Source organism: Pteropus alecto, unplaced genomic scaffold (assembly GCF_000325575.1).
Source record: "Pteropus alecto unplaced genomic scaffold, ASM32557v1 scaffold20, whole genome shotgun sequence".
In the NCBI taxonomy this organism is placed as follows: Eukaryota; Metazoa; Chordata; class Mammalia; order Chiroptera; family Pteropodidae; genus Pteropus; species Pteropus alecto.
In genome coordinates, this window is record NW_006436298.1 from 38801295 (window position 1) to 38814693 (window position 13399).

General features: G+C 40.0%; 1 pseudogene; it reads left to right on the forward strand.

The window, feature by feature from the left end:
• The first annotated feature begins 6531 nt into the window (after positions 1-6531).
• LOC112480930 lies at positions 6532-6660 on the forward strand (annotated as a pseudogene).
• Positions 6661-13399: the final 6739 nt, after the last annotated feature.

The window sequence follows — 13399 nt, forward strand, 5'->3', positions numbered from 1 at the left end:
ACACTGCATACATCGCCCTCTCACAGCCCTGTCCTTGGGAACCACTGGTCCTAATGCAGAGAACAAGAATGTGGGCGGATTTCTACAAAGTCATTACCATGAGTAGAAAAGTAGTACAGGCTGTGCTTGAGATGGGTGCAAAGCATCTTTGGACTCCAAGTACAACACACTTTACTTTCATAAAATATTACTGGGGTATTCTCAGACAACCAATGATGCACTTGATTCCTACCTCAGCTGCCCAAAAGGCAATAATGAGGAACTCTGGCAATTAGCTTAGGTATACAAAATACAAGGAGATCAGAGGAAGTTTATAATTCTTCAACTTGCTGGCTGTTTTCATGCTCAAAGAACATGAGCTTCCATTTCCATTTCTATTCAAGCAAATTAAGCCACAGACTCCGGTTCCTGCCACTGGAGACATCTTATTGCTTCATAGCCTCTTCCTGTTTCTCTTGGTTTAAAGTCATATTTCTTGTTTTGGGGGCTTCTTTGGGGGGAGATGTAAAGTAGATCAGAAGACCTACTGCACCCCTGATAGAAATAACCTTGCAGAGAACATGAAATGGACTCTTGATTGTCTTTGTAAGACCTACGTGAGTAGCTGATGCTGGAACAAGCCTTACTGCTCTATCCCAGTTAGTGTACTTTTGTCTTGCCTGGAATTGAAATTTGTAATGTGATTTGAAAGCCATAAACTAGATTCATCATCTGTCCTTAAATTTAATAACTGGGTTCCGCAAGCAAAAATGGTAAAGGATAAAGATAACAAAATTCAACAAAAAATAATTGCCCGACAGTTTGGGTCTGGTCTTTTCACCAGTTCTCTCTAGTTGGGAAAAATGCTGGGTAAACTAGCTTTTTAGGCACCATCTGGCAAATTCATTCATACAAAACCCAGACAGTCCCCGTACCAAAAATTAGTCCATTCATTTGGTAAAAGAAAGTATGCAGTCCTCAAAAGATCAAGGTCATTTGAAACTCTTCCACTATTTTAAAAAAATAAGCCCAGTTGGCTCAGGGAGTGAAGACATGATAGGTTATAAGAAATATTCATTTCTCTACTGCTCATTAATAACATCCTCCTCTCTTCCTTCTCTTTCCTCCCACAGTTCCCACCCTGACCCTTCAATTTGCCGTTCCCATGCACAAAGGACCCAGAGTCCCTTAGAACAGAGTGTATGTTTTCGAAGAATCATAAACTGGGTCCTGTGAAAGTAGACAGACACAACTCAATTCTTTAGGCAGTACGATGACCTAACTTCATTCCTTACCTTACAAACACAGATGGGTGGCACAAGATGAATACAGCTGAAAGTAAGAAGCCATTTTAATACAATTAAGAATAATTCATGACTGTTCAGAATCATTCAGGGCTCACTATTGCTTTCCTGGTCCTTCTTTCTGAGTAGCAAATAAATTCTGTCATGGGAAGTGATCTTGCATCATTCCTCTCTGGGAGAAAAGAGACAGTTATACTTTCCCAGTGAGAAAGTATAGAGAGAGAGAGAGAGAGAAAGAGAGAGATACAGATATAGATAGATCTACACAGAGTTATAGATATATAGATATATATAAATATAGATATAGATACACACACACGCACACACACACACATATATATCAATATCCAACAGACTGATTTATCTAGATATAGATAGGTATAGGTATATCATCATTCCTAGGACATCAGTAGAGTATTGAAAAACAGTAGTGCAGGTTTATACACAAAAAGGGGGAACATATCAAGCCAAATCTAAATATCACTGAGCTGCTTCCAGGGAAAAATATTTTTCTTCTCAAATATTATCAGGTGGAGAACACTTGCAGCCAAACCAAATAGCACTGAACTGCTTCTCAAAGGTTTTGATGGAAAAATATTTTTCTTCTCAAATATTATCAGATGGAAAATCCAACAGCCACACAAGGAAGATCACAGTAGGTTATGGCAACCCAATTTACCATCAACAGGCTTTTGTTATCCTCACTGCATTGTTTTGGCAGACCATGCTGTAGCATTTGAGAAAAGCAGTTCCAAGAGTTACAAAGAACACCTATTACACCGGTTCTTTCTCTCCTTTGTCTCTCTAGAAACTGAGGTTTCTCAGGTTCCATTTATGAAGGAGCAATACCATGGAGTGCCTAGGAGCCTGATCTTCATAGAGATGACTGGGTTCTACTCCTTCCTCTTCCTAATAGTAGGACTGAAGCCTCAGTTTCCTCTTTAGGCAAATTAAGCTGTGATCTACTTCATAATATTATTATGAGGTATAAAAATAATGCATGTAAGAGACCTAGCTCAGTGTTTAGTACATAATAAATTTTCAATAACACTAGCAATAATTATTATTGTTATTAATAAATTGATTATAAGACTTAGGGTTAAGATTTAGTAAATCTTGACATCAATATTGTCATAAGATTGGTTAATAAGATCATGTGTCTTAGAATTTCCAGGATGACCTCAATTTCAAATATCTTATCCTATGGTCATACATCCAAGTGTTGTTATAGTAGCTAGGGTACTCACTGATAGATATTGCAGATTATATGCAATGAAAAGAAGGAAGGAAGGAGAAATTAAGCAAACACAGGATTTATTGAACATGGTGGTTCTCAAAGTGGGGTTCCGAAACGCCGTAGAAATTAATGACAGCAATCCTTTCGTGTACCTTTAGTCTTAATAGACATCTTACCAACTGCACAGTCACAAAAATACTAAAGTATAACCAGCATATTAGACAAGTATACTAAATGTTTTAATGGAAAGGGAAATTAGAAATGCTTTCATAAATACAGCTTACCATTGAGGTGCTAGTGGCAGAGATAGTAATAAAAAGGGTGTTTAGTGATAGAAAACTTAGAAACACCATTTTAGATCAATGGCTTCAGGGGATTGGACAATAAGTTAGGCAGCCTGTTATCTTGGAATGCTGTAGTCTATCAGAAACTTGCCATTTGAGTTTCGAATCCAAAGAACAAAGAAAATGCCACTCTCAAATCCTTCCCAGGCTCCTCTTAGGAACAATCAGCAGTTGCCTTCTTTTTGAACCACAAGCACATGTGAAGTGATAGTTTTTTTAAAATGGTTCAATTAAATCACAGTTTATCAGTAAATAGGAAATATGAAAATATGTATTTTAACTGAGGGTGAGGGACTTTGTGGGAATAAATTAACACTATGTCTTGAATGGGATGGCGATTCTAACAGTTACCATTCGGTGAGGCTTGGGTTCTCCTCCCATGCTTTTATCCTTATGCCTCCCAGTGATCACACCACATACCTTTGCTGTCTGGTGCAGGAGTTTACCTCTGTGGGGCATAACTGGCTAGCGATGGGGGAGGGAGGAGGCTCTGTCTCCCTCTCATTCATGCCTACCTGTTGTATCCAGCAGAGTTTCAACACAAGACTTGGAAGCAGGAGAAGACCACAGGCTGTCCCTAACTACATAAACGTGTAGGTTGACTGTCATTATCTACTTTTAATAGAAGAATACCAGCAAGTTGGAACACAATAAAATTAGAGGTGTGAGATTTAAAAACCCAAACACCTATATCCCAAGTCAATGATTTAAGAGCTGGCTGTTACACTCAATACACTTGCACACAAAAGAAATTCCATCCACTGAGATAGCCAAACTTTCCACAGCTTAGGCTGGTTTGTGAGGCCTGATGCTGTTCACCCCAGAAGAGAGGAATTGGGTGAGATGCCAAAGAGGCAGAGAGAGAAACATCCGTCCCTCTTCCTGCGTCTACCCTCCACTATGTGGCTTTCTTGTTTTATTTAAAAGTATATCCAGCAATACTTTAAATATACTCATGTATTCTTTTCCTAAATGAGGCTAAATATATCTAGACTAGAAAATATTATTCTGTTACTATCCGAATAAAAATAAGACAGAAATTAATAGTGAACACCAAGGAATGTACCTCCGTACAAGCTAAACAGTTTTTTATTACCGTCTTCAAGGCGCACTACTGAGATGTGCTCAGAATGTTCTTCCCATGCATCACAAAGAAGGAAAAACACACTACACTGTCTTTAGGAAGGTGGTACCCGCCCTCCTGGGGTAACACAGGTGCTTTGAGAGTTGTTTTCCCATATTTCTTTCCCCTTGTGACCAAAGATTTATGAGATGCCTCTCTTTTTTCACTTTTCCTTTTCATCATACTTTAATCAATAAATAACCATACTAAAAGAAACCATTTATAAAGCACCTATTTGATTCTAGGAACAGTAATAAGCCCTTTTCACCTAACTTTGACAACAATCCTTAAGTTGTTACATTATCACCTCAGCTGGAAGATGAGCTGTCAAAGGCTCAGAGGAGGGGTGTAACATGCCCCAACTTACAATCCTAGGCACCTTAAGAACTGGAATTTTAACCCAGTCTCTTTGTCTTCAAAACCTAAGTTTTTACCACCTCACTTGACATGCCTGCCAAGAAGCAGACTGGCAGGCCAGAGTTAACTGGATTATAGGGGCTGGTGCCAGAATCACTCCCAGACACAGTCTTTCCTGCCAGTTAGCATACAGGAGCTAATGAAGCTTCCATATTAAAGACTGAGTGAGTGAGTGAGTGAGTGTCAGCGTGTGTGTTAGACACAGATACAAAGACATTTTTTTAAAGCAGCTAATACTGAGATGACCGTCTGTATGGCCTGAGGAGATAACTACTAGGAATCCTTTTGCTTCTTTCAGAGAATTCCTCACTTCGCTGCATGTCTGGGGAAAGCACCCTACAAGATCAAAGCAACTCCACACAACCCACTCGTTCTTGCTGTTTTTCCCAGGCCTAGCTTGCCACCTACTGCCAAGAAACAGGAGCAACAACCCAGGAGCAAGAACCTAGAAAAGGAATGGCAGAAGCTGAACAAGAGCTGCCCACTGCCAGATATTAATTAGCGTCCTTAGATCTTCCAAGGCCCATATCTACTTGGCAACCATGGAAAGCCTGAGAGCACTCACTCCTTTGCTGTTGTTTACGTTTGTGTCTCCCTAAAGAAACAATATGAACAAGTTAAGGATCTTTGTGCCCTTTCCTGGTAGGAAATTTCCTTCCATTAAGAAAATGCATAAAAAAAGAAAAGCATCAGGGAGAAGGGGAAATTCAGAGAAAGCTCCTGAAGACAGCCCAGGAGGAGTTTCGCAATTCACTGGCGGCCAGCAGACATTATCGAGAATGTATGAGCCCACAGTGGTGGTGTGCATGAGAAAGCAGTTCACTGCTCTTCCCAGTAACTTGAACTTGTGAGCAGAAGGAATACTGACATCATGCTACAGCCCAAATCTAAATCCTGACGTTAACACTTTTATTGACCTTCAAATGCAAAGTCTCTGAAAAATACTAATATCCTTACCAAACTCATATAAAATTATAAGTTTCTAAATATATTAAACATATCAAAAGCATATCATGCAAATTTGATTCTAAGGTTTTCTTTTTCTATGCCCACACCCTTGCAATATCATGGCCATCTCACTAACAGTGAGACCTTCCAAAAATGACTTCCTTTTTCGAGCTTTAATTTTGTATCCTAATTTTCTCCACATCCTAAGAAAAAAATGAGAATAAGGAAGATATATCTACCAGTCCTTCTTATTACCCTCTGCTCTCACTTGTTAGAAATTGGTCTAATGGACTTTAAATAAATTTTAAATGTCAGGATCTTTTCTTTATTTAAAGTGCATATGAGTTTCAGGTTAATCATGACAGATTAACCACACAATTCATTTCCTTTCTCTCCCAACACTCAACTAAAATGATGATGACAAAATAGAGAAGATATTACCCACAAGGACAAAGAATGACCAAAGAGACAGAGCAGACAGAGATATTCTCACATTTGTGGAAGCCTGAGGCATGGTGGACTTTACAGAGCAGTGCTATTTCCACCTTACTGCCCACAGAGCAGTGCTGCTGAGAAGCGCAGGGATTCAGTCAGCAAAATCATCGAGGGCCTGTGTGTTTAGAGGTATCTGGAATCAAAGGCAGGGCAAAGCAAGGGGATAGAGAAAAGGGACATGGTTGAAAGTCTGAAAATAGAAGCCAGCTGCCCTCCGTAAACCCATTCCCACAGAGCCAGGTGACTGCCTTCCTCACCCACCATCAGCTTCCTGCTCCACCCACGCTAGAGACTGAGGTTTATTCTCTGGAGAAATCAAGCCTGAGAGGCTGAAAATTCTGGGATGCCAAGCATAGCAAAGGTCCCCAGTGAGGCATGGGGCCAACAAAAATAAACAAACAGCTTAAATAAAAGACTTCAGAGTGAACTCAGCCCCTCTCTTCACCTGCACCCTAAATGCCAGCAACCAGGTTTATATATCACTATGGACTCATACGGTATAAACACTAATTATTCACTTATCCTAAATCATGTCACAATCATTACTGATTTAACCAAAGAGTGTGGAATAACTATAGGAAGGATTGAAAGCATGAAGCTGGTGGAAAGAAGAGAGCTAGAGCCTAAGCTACTCTCACAGAAGTCTATAGATCATGAGACATTGATACATTCTAAAATAGCAGTAACTATGGCCATGGCACCCTGAACATGCCGGATCTCGGCTGATCTTGGCTGATCTCAGAAGCTAAGCAGGGTTGGGCCTGGTTAGTACTTGGATGGGAGACCATCTAGGAATACCAGGCGCTGTAGGCATTAAAAAAAAAAATAAAAATAAAAAATAAAATAGCAGTAAAAACTTAATATTTATAAATATGCTGATAAGTATCAAAAGAAACCATTAAAACCATAGAAAGTAATTGCCTCAAGGATGAGTCAAGGAGATGGGAAGGAGTGGAAAACTGATCTTTTTCTTTTTAAGACTTCTAATATTATTTTTAAATTATATGCATGAGTTACTTTGATAAATATTTTAAAAATTAAAATAGCTAAGGAGTTTCATTTTGGGGAGATGAAAAAGTTCTGGAGATGAATGGTGGTGATGGCTACATAACAACATGAGTGTCCTTCATGCCACTGAACTCTCCCCTTTAAAATCAATTAAAGGTAAATTTTGTGTTATGTTTACCACAATAAAAAGTGTTTAATTAAAATAGCATTTGGTAATGAAATCATGGATAACCATGAGTTGCCATCTACATTACATGGCAAGGCGACATGGTTTTTCTTATATGAATAAACTTAGACGTTAGGTTCAAGCTAGTTGGTCTAGGACATTCGTTAATTTCTTTCAAAAGTTATCAAATGATATGCTAGGCACAAAACTAAAGATGACAAGAATAAAATTTGAATTTTTACCTCAAAGACTTTAGAGTCGAATGGAAGAAGAGCTAGTAACAATTTAGATGTGCATATCTAAGATGTAGTAGTACATGAAAATACCTAGATGGTGCCTTACAGCACCCAGTCTACCAGTGCTTCTCAATGCTAATAAGGAAAAAAAAAAAAAACAGGAAACAGATAACTGCTATAGTACTAATGATAAATAAGTTCTATGGAAACTTAATTCCATCCAAAGGACCAGGAAAGACTTTCCAGAGGAGATACTTTTGGGTTGTTTCTTTGTTTTTAATTTTCTGTAAGAACTTTGGTCTGTTTTTGTTTGGGGGCAGCTTCTGAGTTCAAGATTTTTTTAAATTTATTTTTCAATTATAGTCGGCATACAATATTATATTAGTTTCAGGTGTACAACATAGTGATTAGACATTTATATACCTTATGAAGTGATCGCCCAATAAGTTTAATACCCACTGGATACCATACATAGTTATTACAAAGTTATTGACTATATTCCCTATGCTGTACTTTACAGCCATAAAAAGAATGAAATCTTACCATTTACAATAATGTGGATGAACCTAGAGGTTATTACACTGAGTGAAATAAGTCAGACAGAGAAAGACAAATACTGTATGACTTCGCTTATATGTGGGAGGTGCCTTTTGAATAGAGGCTTAACAAGCATCCCAAAAAGAAGCCAATGTCTTCGCCTAGAGGTCCAGGCAGTCCAAACGCACCACACACACTGGAACCGGTGTGGCTGCCTTTTAAAGTTGCAACAGCTTTACAATAAAGGCTTTGGAATAAAATCAACAACAAATTATTTTATCGGGCAAAGCAATACTTCCTCTGACATGTTACCCAAAAGGAGAGGCTGAGTTTGAGGGGAAGGAAACAGGCATGGGGAAGAGGCAGGTTGATTGGTGGCCTAGTATTTGCTAATTCTCTTGGTCCTACCGTCCAGAAGCAATTACCCTTCAACTTCACTCGCCTTTGCCTCGTTTAAACAAACCAAAAAGATTTCACCTGAGAAAACTTCTCAGATTTTCCAACCACCCAGCAGAAGCAAACAAGACAATATAAAGAGCCTCGGGAGCTTAGAGGAGATGTCTACACTTAGCATTGCCCCCTTTCTTCTGCTAGTTTCAGAGCTCGTCTTCAATTCATGTTTTCACTACAGAAAGGCAAGCCTTTGATTTTGATTCTGATGTGCCTCCATGTCCCACACACCAGGAACATGCTTTCTAGCAAAATGCTAGATTTAATACATTATCATTAAAACCAAACAAATTATCTGATAGAGCTCCTTACAATGGAATCTTATGTGTATATGGAAGCACTTACTGGCCAATCATCCAATCAGCTCCTGACCTGAGAAAAATCTCACCATTCCAGGTATTCCTGAGAATTCTGAGAATTTAGTTTAGTTTCTTTATGGTGGAGGCCCCATGAAAACTCTAGTTCTGTTACATTCCTACTATAATGTTACCTGTGCCCTTTTTAGTTCCCTGTGGAAATATGAGCTGCTTCCAAGGAGAAACGGTGTTTTATTCATTGCAAAAAGCAGTAAGACTTGGCAAAAATGGAGAAACATAAAGCAGAGGCGATAGGTGTCCAGTGCTAATGACCTCAGCCCACCCTGGTAGGCACTTGTAGGTGGTTCTTATTCTCACTGCTGGCTTCTGGCATTTCTATGCCTGAGGGGGTCATCTGGCCATGAAAGGTTGTCAACCAAAACGTGCAAGATGGGACAAAGTGCAAGTTAATGTCCCAATGAAGAGGAGAGTTGGTGGATAAATACCCTAACTTCCTGAGCCTCAGTGGGACAATTCAGCACTATGTTCCAAACAACTTCTCACGAGGTCCCCAGCAGAATCTAGCAGCATGTTAGAAGCTGCTTTACAAATCAAGATTTTCTAGGACTTCACATATTTCTCAAAATCAAGAGCTGGATACGGTCAAATCGACGAAGTTCTAAAGTCAGGTCAGTACAACATGAATGTTCAATACAAGAGAATACTACATTTAGGATTGGGCCTGAGTAGGTCTGGAAGACACAACCAAGGTACGCAAAAAAGGTGAGCCAGACCCTAAGGTGCCAAACTCTTGTCTTGCCCTTAGTTCTTACATATGGCCTTGGGAGAGATCCCCTAAAACCAGCTGATAGAAAAGGGGAAAAAAATAGCATGCCTAGCTCACAGATGGATCATGAAAATGGACAGCTACCACACCTCAGGAAACCCCCGCAGTGGGGAGAGCTCCAAGAAGCACACAGTCGTTAACTTTGCGTGGGGAGAAGCGGTCAGAGGGAAGAATATTCAGGAACACCTGGACGGTGGCAACTGGTATGGTTGGTTGGTTGGTCAAGGGCCTAGAAGGAGCAAGACAACAATATTTGAAGATAAAGACAAGGAGGTCTGGGGAAGAAGCACATGAATGGCTCTCTGAGAATGGGCACCAAATGTGGATATTTGTGATTCAGACCAACACCTGCTAGACCATCCACCAAGAGAAGTTGTACAAAAAGGCTCATCCCGTGGATGTTGGTGAGCCTCTGTCCTCCAGTGTTTGCACAGTAGGTCCACAGATGGAGGCTATGCATAGGCCCAGCAGCATGGGCACCTTCTTATTAAAACTAATCTAGTTAATCCCTCTGTTAAATGTCAGCAGCAGAAACACAGAGCCCTCAATATGGTACGTTCCTCCAAGAGGCCAACGAGTCACTTGGTGGAAAGGTGAATTTCATTGGACTTTGAGTGAGGACAGTTATTCATTCTTACTGGGGTTGATTTATATTCCAAGTATAGAGTTTGTCTTCTTTGCTTACACTGCCTGTACCCATACCTTTCTTGGAGAGTTCACAGGACGTGATTTACTGGCATGGGATCCCATACAACATCTCCTTGGACCAAGGGACCTACTTTACAGCAATGTGACAACAGACACATGACAATGACCATGGGACCGACTGGTCCTATCACTTACCACTCCACACCTAGAAGGCTGCCAGCCTGACAGAACATTGGAATCGCCTCTTAAAAGCACAGCTAAGGCACTAACTTGGGAATGACACCCACAAAGTTGGGGTGTGGCGATTCAAGATGAGATATAAATATTGAATCAATAATGATTACGTGGTCGGTATCCCCAGCTATTAGGATATGCCAGTCTGAGAACTAAGGGTACAAGTATATGTAACCTTTCTCACCGTTATTTCCAGTGGCCCACTGTATGCTTTGGGCTTCCTGCCCCTGCAGCTTCAGGTACTGCAGGATTAGAAGTTACAGTCCCTGAGACTGGAATACGTATACAGGGGACACAGTAAAGAGTTCCTTACGGACCTTAAGTAACCACTGCTGCCCAGTCATTTGGGGCACCTCTCTAGAAGGTAATATATCAGCAGAAGTAATTGATCATGACGATAATAAGGAGGTAAGGTTGCTGCTACTTAACGGGAGCAGAGAAGAATATGTCTGAGAACTTGGGGTGATTCACCAGGGTGTTCCTTAATGCTTCCATGGCCTTACAAGGGCAAAGTAACCAGGGAGTCAGTCTGGATCATTCTATCGGGCAGGCAATCTGCAGTAGAAATGTTAAGCGAAAGCAAGGGGAGCCCAGAAGCACCAAGTCTATAAGGGAGAGGGTGACTGTCATTACAGCCTGTGGAACGAATGCAGTAGTAATGCACTAATGCTCCTGTTAAGTTCTTATATTAAGGACATGACTACAAACTATCTTGAAGAAGAATCAGTGCCAAAGTAAATTTCATGTGAGGCACAGGGCTAAGCAATATGAAGAATGCACTGTCTAACGCACAGTATAATGAACACAAACAATATTGTCTTATAATTACGTAACCTGATAAAAATGGCAATCATATTACAATCTTCTAGAAATGTGTCAAAATAACACATTGTACACCTTAAATTTACACAATGTTATATGTCAAGTATATTCAATAAGAATAAAAGAATGCACCATGGAAGATGCATCCATGCCCTCCCACATCCCCTTGACACACCCTGGAGGTCATCTGAATACCATTCCTACAAGGTCCATTGGCTTCTTGCATCTGTCTGCCCGATAGCACTCTCTAACCTGGATGGATGCTTGGATCTCACATGTAGGGCCAGCCTGAAGTACCCCCAGGAGTGACTCTCAACCAATGAGGGGAGGTGATAAAGAAGTTGATCCTGACCCCAGCTTTCTCATCTGTTGGTGGAAAAATTCCAAGTCATATTTCACACAGTTTCTTAGGAGGATCCCAATGAGACTGAGCTCCAGTTACCCCCCAAAAGTAACCAGTTATTAATGCAGCCTAAATGGTTTTCTTTCTTTTCAGGTCTCACTTCCCTACTCCCTCCCAGAGCTTCCTAGTATCACCTCCCAAATCAATTTCTTATACTCAAATCCTTGAGGTCTATTTTAGAGCAAATCCAGGCTGAGACAAAAAAAAAATGAAGGAAATTTTGATATATCCAACTAATAGAATAATATGTGGCCAATAAAAATAAGTATATAAGAATATGGAAAGATACATGTATTGCAATGTGACCTGAAAGAATATTATTTGTCTATTCTGATTACAACTACGAGCAAGTGACAGCATATGCTTATAAAGAGGATACACAGGACAGATCATTGTTCTGTTGGGGCTGAGAGAACAAAGGTTTTCAAGGAGGGAGCACAGTGTCCAAGTGCTGAGCGTTCCAGTAGGATAAGGCTGACGTTGACCACATAGTTTTGACTTATGTGTACAGCGTTGCTCTCAAGGTTCCAGCAGTCACAAATCACAAGTCATCGGCCAGATCACCACCCCCTGGACACCTCCAGTCCCTTTCCCCAAACTGCTTATTTGCTCACAGAGAAGGCTGGGAAAGCTCAGCTGGTCCTACTGAGGCGGTAGAAAGCCTAGATGGGAGAAGTCAGAATTACAATATACAACCCTCTTAAACCCACCCCAGTGTGAAAGAAAAGCTTGACTTAATGTTGGGATATTCAATAGCAAAACTCATTATCTTGTGGGCCCCAAGCAAGCCTGACCCACTTTATAATGGGACTGAAAGTGCCAAAGACACAGGAATGACCTTATGTGGCCCCTGTCATTGCAAATTTTTACCAAGAGAAAAGAGATTAGCACATGTCATAGGCCAGACCATAAATGAAAAAGATTAAAAGATTTACCACTTAAAAGCATAAAACATTTGGGAGACAAAATATGCTATAAAAAAAAGTCAAAAGCTAAACAATAAACTGGAAAAAAAAAAAAAACACTTGTAATATGCATGGCAAAGGGTTAATATCCTTAGTAAATAAAAAGAGGAGACAGATGGTGAATAATCTTTATTCATAAGCTTCACGAACATATTTGCCCTGAAAGAGACTGTCAGCTCTCAGCATATATTTGAAATTCTATGCTGACTTAAGAGAAAATTTTAAATGCTTTACCAGTAAAAAGAAGTCAGCATTTATCAATAGCAGTGGAACTGCTAGAAATTGTGAAAGAATCCAGGAAAAGCCTGAGCTCATTTTCCTTTTTACACTGAGCAAAACCAGGAGAGGGAAGTGTTACCTTTGAGATGAAGTGGCAGATTTAAACTACAGGACAAAGTATAACCCTGTGGTCTAGAGCTTCCTAAAAGTTAAATTTCTAGTAAGCTATTGGGAAAACAAATCATAGGGGAATTATTCAATAATAACTGTTTTTAATAAGCTAAATTGTCTGTTTTGACAATTCTATAGGTTTGTTTGTTTCGGCAAACTTAGAAATAATCACAAAATATGAGGTAATTATTTTGATAAAAATAAACACAACAACAAAACCCAAGATTTCACAAAGAACTGAGGAAATCAGTACCTTGTATTCCTCAGGGACTGATAATCACACCAGAACAGATGATCGATGGATACTGTAATTGGAGGGACCCCAGAAAGGTTCCCGTGGAGACCATTTCCCTAATTTCCTCCTCTGAAATTCAACCTTTGAAATTTAATTCATTGAGATCTTGAAGGACTTTGGTTTCTAATGCAAATGATGACAAGTCTACCAATCTCAAGTCATTTCCAGCTGTCGCCTTTCGGGAAGGTTGGGTTTCAGTGCAGCACCAGGCCGTAAGGAAGGACAACTGAGACTGGAGAGGGAAGTGAGAAGCCT